The sequence below is a fragment of the Protopterus annectens genome, chromosome 5.part1 (genome assembly GCF_019279795.1).
Source record: "Protopterus annectens isolate FY-2018-M chromosome 5.part1, PAN1.0, whole genome shotgun sequence".
Classification (NCBI taxonomy): domain Eukaryota; kingdom Metazoa; phylum Chordata; order Ceratodontiformes; family Protopteridae; genus Protopterus; species Protopterus annectens.
Window position 1 is genome coordinate 420,432,644 of NC_056736.1, and position 13,262 is coordinate 420,445,905.

The 13,262-nt window shown below is 37.0% G+C and overlaps 1 protein-coding gene across 1 annotated transcript in view; it reads left to right on the plus strand.

The window, feature by feature from the left end:
- VEGFD (vascular endothelial growth factor D) overlaps positions 1 to 13,262 on the plus strand; it is a 769,460-nt gene that overhangs the window by 118,389 nt on the left and 637,809 nt on the right. The gene's annotated exons all lie outside the window — the stretch shown is intronic.

Sequence of the window (13,262 nt, forward strand, 5' to 3'; positions counted from 1 at the left end):
AGAAGGCAAGAAATGTGAAAAATGCATAACTATAGTTGCAAGTATAGAAAACTTCTAGAAGAACCTCATGTTGATCAGGAGTGAATGCGGGAATGGTTAAGGAGTGGCAAATTCAAACCAAGAGATGAAAGGTTAATATTGGCAGCCCAAGATAGTGGGCTATGTACACATGGGTTTACAAAGTCCATTGAACATGTGGGAGAAACAGACAAATGTAGGTTTTGTAAAAGAGAATTGGAAACAGTCACACACCTCATTGCTGGCTGTGACATACTAATGGCAGAAGGACTGTATACTGAAAGGCATAATAATGTGGCAAGACTGTTGCACTGAGGATTGTGCAAACATTATGGTACTGAAGTGGCCGAAAAACACTGGAAACATGAGACACAAAGCATCATAGAAAATGATGAAGTTTATATCACATTGGATCACCCATTACCAACAGTTAGAAAACCGGATATAGTGGTCCCAGAAAAGAAAACAAAAGTAGCATTGATCATTGAAATCGCCACACCCAATGGCTATAGTGTCTTGTGTACAGAGAGACACAAAGTCATAAAATATCAGGATCTGCAGGCAGAAATGAGAGAAATGTGGAAGAAAGATACCCAGATAGTTCCAATAGTAGTAGGAGCAACGAGTCTTATAAAAGGGTCTACAATCGTATTTACCTATGTTACCAATCCATGTAACCCCATACAAATTCCAGAAAGAGTCATTACTGGGCACATTATGGGTGCTGCATAGAGCACTTCTGGCTGACATCAAAGACTGAAACAATACTAATTTCATGAACTTTAATCAGATGTTGACTTAGGCTGGACCTAACTCAGTATGGATTTGTTAAGGGAAGGTCATGTCTACTAAACCTGGTGGACTTCTTTGAGAAGGACAATAAGGTAATGAATGAAGGGAAATGGTGCATATGCCTACCTGGACATGGCTAAGGCATTTAATACAATACTCCAGTCAGGTATATTGACAAACTCACCAAAATGGGTAAACACCTATATAGTTCATGAAATTGTTAGCTGGCTCACAAACAGGATCCAGGAAGTCAAGACTGGTGATACCATCTCCACTAAAACAGTCACCATAATGGTACCTCAGAGCTCCATGCTGGGACTGCTTCTATTTGGCATCTACTTCTTGGAGGTAAAGGCTAATTTCATGGTCTTTGGTTGACCAAGTTTGCAGATCACTGCAAATTGTGAGGTATCATAGATTCCCCCATGATGCAAACATCTTACAAGAGGGTCTGACAGAGGCAAATGACTGGTGTCAAGCTCATGAACTAAAAATTAATGCCGAAGAAATGCATTATAGTGCCTTTTGGAAAAACTGCCACACAGGCTAATCCCTCCATTGATAAAACATCCCTATAAGTTGACCTGGTAGCCACTGGTTGGAGAACATATGAAGACAGTAATCTGGCCTCTGACAAACACATGGCCAAGGTAGTAAGAAAACCATTCTTTGTTGGTCAACTTATAAGTAAGGGCATGGCAATGGCATCCAGGTCCAAGAAAGTCATATTGCCACTTTATTTGTCCCTTATCAGACCCATCATTGAGTATAATGCCCCCCTTAGCAAGTACCTAACCAAACATATGCAACAGTTTGAATGCCCACAAAGATTCCTTACTGGGAGAATATGGGGTATAAACAAATTGTCCCATATGGATCACCTTAAAACCCAGTCTCTATATTCGGTCTGCAAATGTTACTGAGAGACATACAAGGCATCCTCAGATACAGCTCTGATGAACCTTTTGCACATCCACAAAACAAACAGAATCAGAACCACAAGATCCAAAGATTTAAACTTTGCCTGTGACATAAATAAGACATGTTTGAGAAACAGATTTGTAAAACTTAATTCTTAGTGAAGACATTAGTATAGAATGTTATCAGTTTTTTCAGTGACCGAAACAAGAATATGGCTATTACCTTGCATACCTGAAATTCATACAGTGACCTGCAACAGTCACACTTCTGCCTGCTTTGCCAATGGGAGGCAGGTGTTAGTAAGAGCATGGCACTTTCTACTGTAAGCGCTGTATAAACATGCATACATCTATATATCTATGTCTATATAAATACATAGATATAGATATAGATCCATCTTTTTATATTTCTATTTATCAATATATCTATATCTGTCTAGCTATATATATAAAACTAGATAGATACAGATGCAGATATATGGATAGATAGAGGAGTACTTAAGAGTCTTTGTTGATCTGTACATGTGCACAGTCATTGATAAACAGATGCCCAATATCAGAACATTGAAAAAAAATCAAAAGATTGAAAGTACTGCTGATCACAAAAGGAAAACAAGTGATTTCCTTTTGCAGTTGGCTAACCAAAGTTCTACAGCTAACATTAGACACCCTTGTTTGAATAGTGGTAGTGTTAAAGAAAGGGTTTTGCCTAAGGTAAGATGCAGGGTTGAAGTTAAGGGCAATGTTAGGATTAGGGTTAGGGTTGGAACATATTAGTAAGGTGGTGCAGGAGGTTACACAGTTGACATAATAAACATGGAGCGTGAAAACAGTCAAGAGCAAGTATATATGGAGAAAAAAAAATAACCAAGACATTGGACCTTGGAAAAAAAGATAACAAACTAGTTCTACAGTTCTGAGAAGGTCATGAGGGACTTACAAATGCGATATGCTTTGGGTGTGGTTATGAGTAGTTCTAAAGAAGAGAATAAGGAAGCAATATAAAATGTGTAGAGGAATGTAAGACAGGAATATGAGGTTAGGAATATAAGGATACTGCAGTGCAACTAAATAAGGTGATGTGGAAAACGATGAAGTAGGAAACATTTAAGCAGAACAAGAACAAAAATAAGTGATGGATGCTCTTGCAGAACAAAAGCACGGTCAAAGCGCTGCATTAAAAAGATAAGGAAGATGTTTGTCTCCCATTGTAGTTAGGAAAAGAAGGAAAGCCCTCATATTAGAAGTACTGAATTAAGAAAGCCAGAGCAATTAAAAAGCCAGAGTTAGTGCTGGGGGGTGTCCAGAAATGTATCACTAAGGCATTTGGGACAATCATGGAAGCTGAGAAGGATAAGTGACTGTCAGTTGTGGAAGATGGGGGGGGGGTTGTTAGGAAAAAAGGTATTGAGGAGAAATTAGAAAATGTTTCACAAAATAGTGGGAAAAGTTTCATTACCACAGAGAGATAGCCCAAGCTATTAACTAGAGGTTTAAAATTATGCCAGAAAAATATTTCAAAAGTATAACAAGAAAGCAATACAAGTGAAGCAGGGGAGGAGGATTTATAATAAAGATTAATGAAAGTGCTGTAAAAAAGGAGGAAAGGAATCTGGAATATGATATCCACTTGTGGTTCTAAATGCTTGTTATAAAATTCTGGAAAAATGGGAATTGTGGGAACAATACATACAAGGGAGGAATAAGGCCTAAAAGGCTGCAGGACTTAAATGAGCTATGTAATGTGGGTCTATATTACAATGTCGAACTAAAACAAGTTCATACGTTGTAATATCGAACCCTAAGTCCAAAAGTGGAAAATAGCAAAGCCACGGAACATCGACTTTTTTCCCAGGGAAAAAAATCGGTGGGCCATTTTCGAGGCTTTGCTATTTATTCCACTGTGGTGCGATCTCAGAGTTGGTATGTTTAAGTAGGGGGGTGTGGGGGTTGTGGGGGGTGAAGCCCCCCCACTTTAGTTTAGATTTAAGGTTGTGTTTTTTTTTTTTTGTCACGGAACAGCAATTTTTTTTTCTCTTGGGGAAAAAAAATCGCTATTTTGTGCTTTTGGTTTTGTTCGTTTTCAGACATTAGAGTTCGATATTACAACGATCGAACTTTTGTAAGTTCGACTTTGTGATATAGACCCATGTAATGTTTGAGTGAGAAAGACTGGATAGATTATAAGTGATGTATACAATGTTTGCAACTGGGAGTGTGTCAGTATGGTCTGTGATGTAAAATGCTTGCAACTAGGGTAGTGCTGGTGTTTTCATTTACATATTATATATATTTATATATTTTATTTATTTTTATTTTTTATTTAACATTTGTTGACCGGGAAAGTCCGATTAGGTTCCACAGAGCCTGTTTTCAGCAGAGGCCCGGAGAGAAATGCTCCAGATGCATGTCTTTGGAATATTTATATATATATATGATATATATTTATATCAAGGTGCTACTTACAGAAAGTAAAGTAAAGATATGGCATTTCAGAAGCAGAACTTAATACCTGGCATAACTGTCTGACTAAAATTATGGAAGCTGCACAACTACAAAGATGATTTGTTTTGTCAAACTGTGAGCAGACTGATAGAAGCAGACTTTTGGGGAACTAACAGGGGAAGGTCTGCAGATAATCAAAATTGTCTTACTAGGTACTTTTAGTTATTTTTGTGAGCTTTATGTAGTACTGGCATGTTTGGAAGGGGAAATTAGGGAAATTTTGGGGAAGAAACTTGAGATTCCTAGCTAAAACAAAATTTAGAAAGAAAATTATTTTACAGATAAGTAAATGAAGGATTAGACGTAAAACAGTCAGAACTTTAGTTTATTAAATAGTTTTGGTTTTGAAAATCAAAATGAGGATAGCTTGCTAGGGAGTATTATGAAGCTGTATTCTAACAGGACAGGCATACATGTAAGAACAGTTCCCTGCTTCAAATGAATACTAATTTGCCTTCATGCCTACGACAGTCTATGCTGCAAAATGAAAGGCACTATGGATTCATTGAATATATCAGAAAGTATTCAGGGGAAACTGCCACAAGAGAAATGCAAATCACAATTTATCAACAGACTAGAATAACAGATAACACACAGCATTAGTTTATTTTATATGTGACACCAAATGTTAAGGGAGAAACGTTCTCTGGACTCCTGAAAAATAACAAGCCTGTCCCACAATATTATAAAAATATCAGAAAGATTTTTAAAACTAGTGTTGATTTATCACCAGCATAACGCTTAAGCTTCATCATAAAGGCAGCATGGCTACAAATCAAAATATCAAAAAGTTAAAGGAAGATACCTATTATTCGGTATATTGGTAATCTGTTACATTTGCTCTTGGTATAAGTGTGAGTATAAAGGGTTATTTTCCATTTGCATTGAGCGTGTATCTTACAGTGTTGTCCTGGTAATTTTACACCTTTAAATTAACAAGCCCAGTTTGGTCTCATTTAAACTGAAATGATTATTTTAAAGAAGAAATCACAATATTTGTTAACCCTTGAGAAGATTAATAAATATAATCTTACCTTAGAGCAGTAATGCTCATACAGCTATGCAATTTGCTTTTCTGGACTCACATTTATACAAGGGCCAGTGTTCTCTATAAAAGCTAGTAATTGTATTTTGATAATATCATAATTTTTTTCACATTTGCTATCAGATGTTGTTTATAAATTAATTATAATTAACTAATTAATTAAAAACAGGAATATAGACAGACCGACAGACAAATAAACAGGTAAATTTAGACAATAAGGTAGAGCAAAGGTAGATAATTTAAAAGCTATGCTGTAGACTCAGAGGTTAAGATAGTTACTTCCCCCCCCCCCACCATTGGAAGTTAATTGAAAAGCCTGAAAAGTTAGTGAAATTAGCTCCTGTTACACTAACCACAATGCACGATGTTGCTAGGACACAGTCTCACATCCATCTGTCAGTATGATGTTGCAACTGTTAAACTATGTTGCTTTGCTGCTGACATAACATTCCAACAGCTACAGAGGAAAAACTAGCAAAGTTTGGTGTTGTCCATTTTTACCTAGATGACTCTGCATGCTCACATAACTTTCACTCTTGCTATTCTGGCCTCACACCTAAGCAAGGTCATAATCTCTATAACTGCCCACTTCAGATGCTGCTGCAGTATAAAATATGATGCATATAAAAAAGAAACAAAAAATAAAAAAATAAATTCTTTTACCCACTGCATATTTTGATGGACTCTGGAAGCCAGTAATTAAAAAAGTCACTGTAAACAAGTCTATGGCTATATATTTTTACACTTAGACTGAACTGTCTTGCAATAATAATTTAAAATAATGGACTGAAGAAAAACACCCTCCAGAATGAGTCATTATATGTGCCAGTGACTCAAAAGGTAGCACATTCACCATTGGTTCTGGCAGATTATTAGACTATGGGCTCTATTCTCACACTAGGTGCTTGGCTTAATTTTCACTAAGATTGCCCCTGTACTACTCTTGGATAGAGGCATCTCCCAAGTGCTTTATCCCATGCACGAGTCCCTCAAATTGTCTGTGTTAAGATCTCTTTTATTCTTACTAGGGGTAATATAGAATTATCAGCTGTTGTATGGGTAAGGCCAATCTAACACCAAATGGGTTAATTTAAGAACCAAAAGTGAATAAATGTTGAGAACAAGCATTTGGTTTCTTTAAATCATGTAGGAGATATTTTCAATGTTTCTTTCTTTCTTTGTTTTGCCATGGTGTCCTTACTCATTTCTAAATCATTATATTCATGGGTATAATGAATATGTGTCAAAGTGCTCTAGAAAACATGCCGAGAAAGTTAGTTAATGAAAAGCTGACTTCAGTCTAAGAAAATTTTAAGTGTGTTTACTTAAAGGTGTATATGGCTGAGCATGCTATGATTCCTGGGATGTGTCTACTTAAAGGTGTATATGGCTGAGCATGCTATGTTTCCTGGGATGTGTTTACTTAAAGGTGTATATGGCTGAGCATGCTATGATTCCTGGGATGTGTCTACTTAAAGGTGTGTATGGCTAAGCATGCTATGTTTCCTGGGATGTGTTTACTTAAAGGTGTGTATGGCTAAGCATGCTGTGATTCCTGGGATGCGTCTACTTAAAGGTGTATATGGCTGAGCATGCTATGATTCCTGGGATGTGTCTACTTAAAGGTGTGTATGGCTAAGCATGCTATGATTCCTGGGATGTGTTTACTTAAAGGTGTATATGGCTAAGCATGCTATGATTCCTGGGATGCGTCTACTTAAAGGTGTATATGGCTGAGCATGCTATGATTCCTGGGATGTGTCTACTTAAAGGTGTATATGGCTAAGCATGCTATGTCTCCTGGGATGTGTCTACTTAAAGGTGTATATGGCTAAAGCTGCTATGATTCCTGGGATGTGTCTACTTAAAGGTGTATACGGCTAAGCATGCTATGTCTCCTGGGATGTGTCTACTTATAGGTGTATATGACTAAGCATGCTATGTTTCCTAGGATGTGTTTACTTAAAGGTGTATATGGCTAAGCATGCTATGATTCCTGGGATGTGTTTACTTAAAGGTGTATATGGCTGAGCATGCTATGATTCCTGGGATGTGTCTACTTAAAGGTGTATATGGCTGAGCATGCTATGATTCCTGGGATGTGTCTACTTAAAGGTGTATATGGCTGAGCATGCTATGATTCCTGGGATGTGTCTACTTAAAGGTGTATATGGCTAAGCATGCTATGATTCCTAGGATGTGTCTACTTAAAGGTGTATATAGCTAAAGCTGCTATGATTCCTGTGATGTGGCTACTTAAAGGTGTATATGGCTGAGCATGCTATGATTCCTGGGATGTGTCTACTTAAAGGTGTATATGGCTAAAGCTGCTATGATTCCTGTGATGTGGCTACTTAAAGGTGTATATGGCTGAGCATGCTATGATTCCTGGGATGTGTCTACTTAAAGGTGTATATGGATAAGCATGCTATGTTTCCTGGGATTTGTCTACTTAAAGGTATATACGGATAAGCATGCTATGATTCCTGGGCTGTGTCTACTTAAAGGTGTGTATGGCTAAAGCTGCTATGATTCCTGTGATGTGGCTACTTAAAGGTGTATATGGCTAAGCATGCTATGATTCCTGGGATGTGTCTACTTAAAGGTGTATATGGCTATGCCTGCTATGATTCCTAGGATGTGTCTACTTAAAGGTGTGTATGGCTAAGGCTGCTATGATTCCTGTGATGTGACTACTTAAAGGTGTATATGGCTAAGCATGCTATGATTCCTGGGATGTGGCTACTTAAAGGTGTATAGATTCCTGGTCTAAAAAAAGGTGTATATGGCTAAGCATGCTATGATTCCTGGGATGTGGCTACTTAAAGGTGTATATGGCTGAGCATACTATGATTCCTGGGATGTGTCTACTTAAAGGTGTATATAGCTAAGCATGCTATGTCTCCTGGGATATGTCTACTTAAAGGTGTATATGGCTAAGGCTGCTATGATTCCTGGGATTGCTTGGCAAGTACTGTTCCTTTCTTCTTGTATTCCTAAATGGTATTCTTAATCAGGGGTGCACAGCTAGATACGGCTAGATATTCCACAGCATTGTGGAATTTACTAATGCTGGATTTCATAAATGCAATGACTAGGAAATGGAAGTTTCAGCTAGAGCCAAGTATAGAGGAGGTGAGCTCAACAGGTCTACTACATGTGCTTGAGACTAATTTGCTGGAGGCACACTTCCTCACTGCCACTCAGTCATTTCAGTAAGTGCACTAACTTCCATGAACTCATCTCCCTTAACTGATCATCCTACCTAAAGCCTAGCCATAAAATTCCCACTTAGTCCCTAAACTAAAAGCCCCCGATTGCTCCCTAAATGTAAAATCTCCTATCCCCTCCCTTAACATAAACTCTGAGACACTCTCTAAACCTAAGAGTTTCTTCTCCCTTCCTAATACTATATTCCCTCATTGCTCCATAAAACTAAAATTTCCTTTCCCCTCCCTAACACTAAACTCCTGATCACTTCCTAAACCTTAAGTCCCGATCACTTCCTAAGCCTAAAAATCCCTCCGACCTCCCTAACCCTAGAGTTTTTGATCTCTTCACACTACACTACCCTCCCCCTCCCTAAACCTAAAATCACCCTTTCTACTCCCCTCCCTGACTTACCTGGCCCACAATCACTTCCTCTGACAGGATTTGAGCTGTTAGTGGTACAAGAGGATAATTTTTTTTTTCTGATAATATTTCAATACTTTTAGAGAAAGAGTGAATTTGGATTCAGACTTGAAAGATTAAATGTATGTTATGTGTGCTTTTAATTGAAATACTGGAATAGTAAATGTGAATTTGGTATTTTTACTTTGGTTACTAGTGCTGTTATGTGAATAAAATATTTTATAAAAATAAATAAATGACTGTACTTAAAAAAGAGAGGCAAGAGCACATTAAGTTATTTAATGAAAAACAATGCAGTTTTAGGTACTGAATTAAATTAAAGGTCAAATGCCATATCTGTGTGACAGAATGTATAAAAAAACACATAGATATTAATATCGGCACTGGCAATATTTTTTGAAGGGGGTTGTATGTTGAAAAAAATAAATTCCATTGTAGGGAACTATGCCTAACATACAAAGCTATGTCAAACCCAGAGCTGTTGGACATGCTCCAATTAAAGAAATCCCAATCCCTCCGAGCTACACGCTCTAGGGAACTAAACCTTGTCACAACAGTAAACAGAACATGCTGGACGCATAGATTCCTGTCCTGAGACTTCCTATACTCTGGAACAAACTACCTAGCTATATCAAACAAAGCTCCTCATTAGCACTCTTCAAGAAATATCTTGATGATTGGATGGGAGATAGGAAATTCACCCCGGGGATCACCTCTGTGGCTCTGCTCGACAGGGGCACAGGAAAATAATTTTCTTGGGTGGCGAAAGCCAGGGTACTTTTTTGGCTAGGCTTATATAGGCCCTAGGGCCATTAGCCTAATACGTACCTATGAACCCATGAACCTATGTGGAATAACATATCTTGACAGTTATCAGCAAGGCCTTGATCTTTCAGGACTTACATTAGTGCAAACGTCAGTAATCAAATTAAACTTGGAGAACTCAGCATTTCATTTCACTGTAACTAGATGGTGGAACAGTCTTCCTGTATATGTTAGCATAAAGGATGACTAAAGATCACAGTATATTATCTATAACCCAATTGGTGGTAAAAGGTAAATACTTTTTCTAGGATATCAAGTTAGCTCATTTCTGCTCACGCACCCTTAGCGGACACAATTCTCAACGTGTATAGTTGCAGATATGATGGCTTATGAACTTATATACAGCATGCAAACTTGTAAATGCTTATTTTTTTTTTTCTTGGGCTGGGCTTCCTGGTCAGGTAGGCCTACCTTTTTCCTCAGTAACCCATCTGTTTTAGTTTGGTAATGTCAGTTACACTATGAACAGAAAAAAGTAAATGCACTGAGGATTGGAATCCCCAAATTGCATCCAATGAGAAAAACAATGGGTGAAAAAAAAAATATATATATATATATATATATATATATATATATATATATATATATATGTATATATATATATATATATATATATATATATATATATATATATATATATATATATATCAATTTCACAGTTGCACCAACTTGAAAGGGGGGAAATTCCCCTGGAAAGAGCATCGCTGCTGGTAGAACATGTGGACAGTGATTTCCTGTGGAAGAAATCCCATCATTAGCAGGTTGACCCTCGGGCAATTGCAGCTCGATAGTTCAATTTTCCATCCACCAGTAGAGTAATAGGTAACCTCACCTATAAATGAAACCTATTTTACAGTGAATCACCTTACTGACAATGTGGCTATACCTCAAAGAGTGCATACAGTTAAGTGAAATATTTTCCTCACCAGTTTGTGTGCATTTTAGGCAGTGGAGTGTTGCAGTGGTTAACATTGTCACCTCACAGCAAGAGGTTCTTCGGTTTGATAGTCAGCAAATGTTAAACAAATAAAATATTTTGTTTATGCTTTTATTGTCTATTTATTCTTAAAGATATCAGTTTAAAAAGCCTGTTGCTTCTAATTCAGTATTATGTACCTGATTGCAACGCATTGAAACCACTTCTCATTTATCTGATCTGAAGTAACTTCACCTTGCATCTTTATTGAAATGAGTCATAGGCAGAGTGGAATTTATCCAGCCATAATAAATAATAAGGAAGTTAAATAAAGTCTCCGGAAGTCTGCGGTGCTGTAAAGCTGTACGATTTACGTTGATGCCTTGTAATCATTTCCAAATGCGGACATTAGCTAGACAATATGGATTTCCTATACTTTATTTGCTATGCATTCAAACATCTGTAGTTTTACAAAGCTATATGATTTACACTAATGACTTTATAATAATCATTTCCAAGTGCAGAACAGTAGCTAAAAAGCATGGCCTCCTATACTCCATTCAGAGTCATTATTTACACGGATGGTTAAAGAAGGGGGTAGCTTAGAATCTGCTTATGAAAACCTCATTTCTGTTTATCTGCTTTGCATTTACTAAGTGGGTAAAAACACTAAAATGATCTTACCCATTTTCAGGAGTGTTCTTGCTGTTTACAGGTGAAAAAGCAAGCAATAACATGACACAACTAAGCCACAGTGTTCGGCAATGGCTTATGCAGCATTTACTGATGACTTTTGATGCTACATCACAATAGTGATACCTAACTTATCCGTTAAGGTGCAAGTAGATAACTGCTATGCAAACTATAACCAGACATTGTTTAGAACTATTACACCTTGGCTACATTTTACTTTGTTTTGTTTTTGTTGACCGCATGGCTGTAGATGCATGATGCTGTACATACAGAAAACAAAGCTCTTAATTAGTTCACAGACGTCTGTAACATGCATTTTGAACTCTTTTAGTAATATAATCAGTTTATAAACATCTGTAAAACACATTCTCATCTCTTTAAATTAAAAATAAAGAAGGAACATTGATTTATATAATCATAAAAACAGCTGTAAGTATACATTCTTTGGGCATGTAAACATCTGTGCAAACTAGCCCAGAAAAACATCAGAGCTTTTCCTTGCTTCTCCCTTATAAATCAAGTATATTAATAACATGTCATTCCTGTTTCTTGGTATCTTTTAGTAAGAGTAAATCGAGCAATAGTACTAAAACAACACTGTTTTAATTTGTAATTCATTTGAAGTTTAACATTTGTGTTTTACAATTTTTCATTGGAATTACCATAACAGAGATTTTTTGTAAAAAATAATGTTTGGATTTTTTTTCCTGACAGAATGAAACGAAAGATGCATAAAACTGTATTGTCAGAACAAAAGGTTTAAAAATGAGCACTGCCTTGATAAACTTACTACAAGGACTTAGGAAATGTTAACAGATTTTATAACATATGTAGAAAAGTGACATCAGTGTTGTGGCCTTTACTTTAGTAAGTTGACCACTGATTTCTGTAGGCTTATTCTCATATCAGGAAAGAGTTTACTCCTGTTGAGTTGTACAAATCAGGAAATTCCTGTGGGCAAAATACAGTCTCTGTAAATCTTAAATTTGCTATTTGTGTCATCACTGTTAATTGTCAAGTTGGGAACTACAGCTGGATATAAAAGATTATCTGAAAGGGACAGTCAGCTTTTGAAGACTTCTATGGGAGCTGACATATTATGCAGAATAGTGTTCAGATATGCAGAGTCCATTATGACTTTAAACACTCTAAGTCTGGACATATTAATAGCACAGTGCACTGGCCTGGGCAAAGGTTTGCTTAATCGCTTCTTGTTTTGCTTGACTGATTACATGAAGAGCCACCTTAAAATGTAAACTGTAACTGAGTAGCATGAGGTTCTCCCGTTCGATTCTCGGCGTGGCTTGGGAGTGCCTTCTGTGTGGAGTCTGCATGTCCTCCCCGCGGTTGGATAGCATTCAAAAGACATGGGTGCGTAAATGGGCGTGCCTTCATTGAAGGTTAGGCATCGAGCTGGCACCTCGACGTTTTGTAAAAATCTACTGCCAATCATTAGCGGACTGTAGTTCCGCTGTGGCAACCCCTTACCAGGAAAAAGCCGAAAAACAAACAACAACAACAACACTGCATAAATCTTCCTAACCATTAGGCATACTTCTAGAAAAAGAAAACATGCACTCTTTTCAGGTTGATGTGAGCCAATATATATATTAGTTAATTGCTGAGATGAAAATATCTTCTTCTTTTTTTGTTTTATTGCCTGGCTTATACAATCTTAAAATCATGAAAAAAATGAGAGGATTCAAAGCATTCTAAGACAGCTACATTTTGTCAGTGAACACAATAATTTGTTTCTTGCATTCAGCTTTGACACTTTCTGATAAGCACAAACTTTGAAAGAAAGTGAAACTTCTTTGATAATATGGAATGTTTATATGCAGTGGTGTTCCACTGTTATATTGCTACTTTTGTGTGAAATGGGGACTATTTTCGGTATATGCAAACTGGACATCTA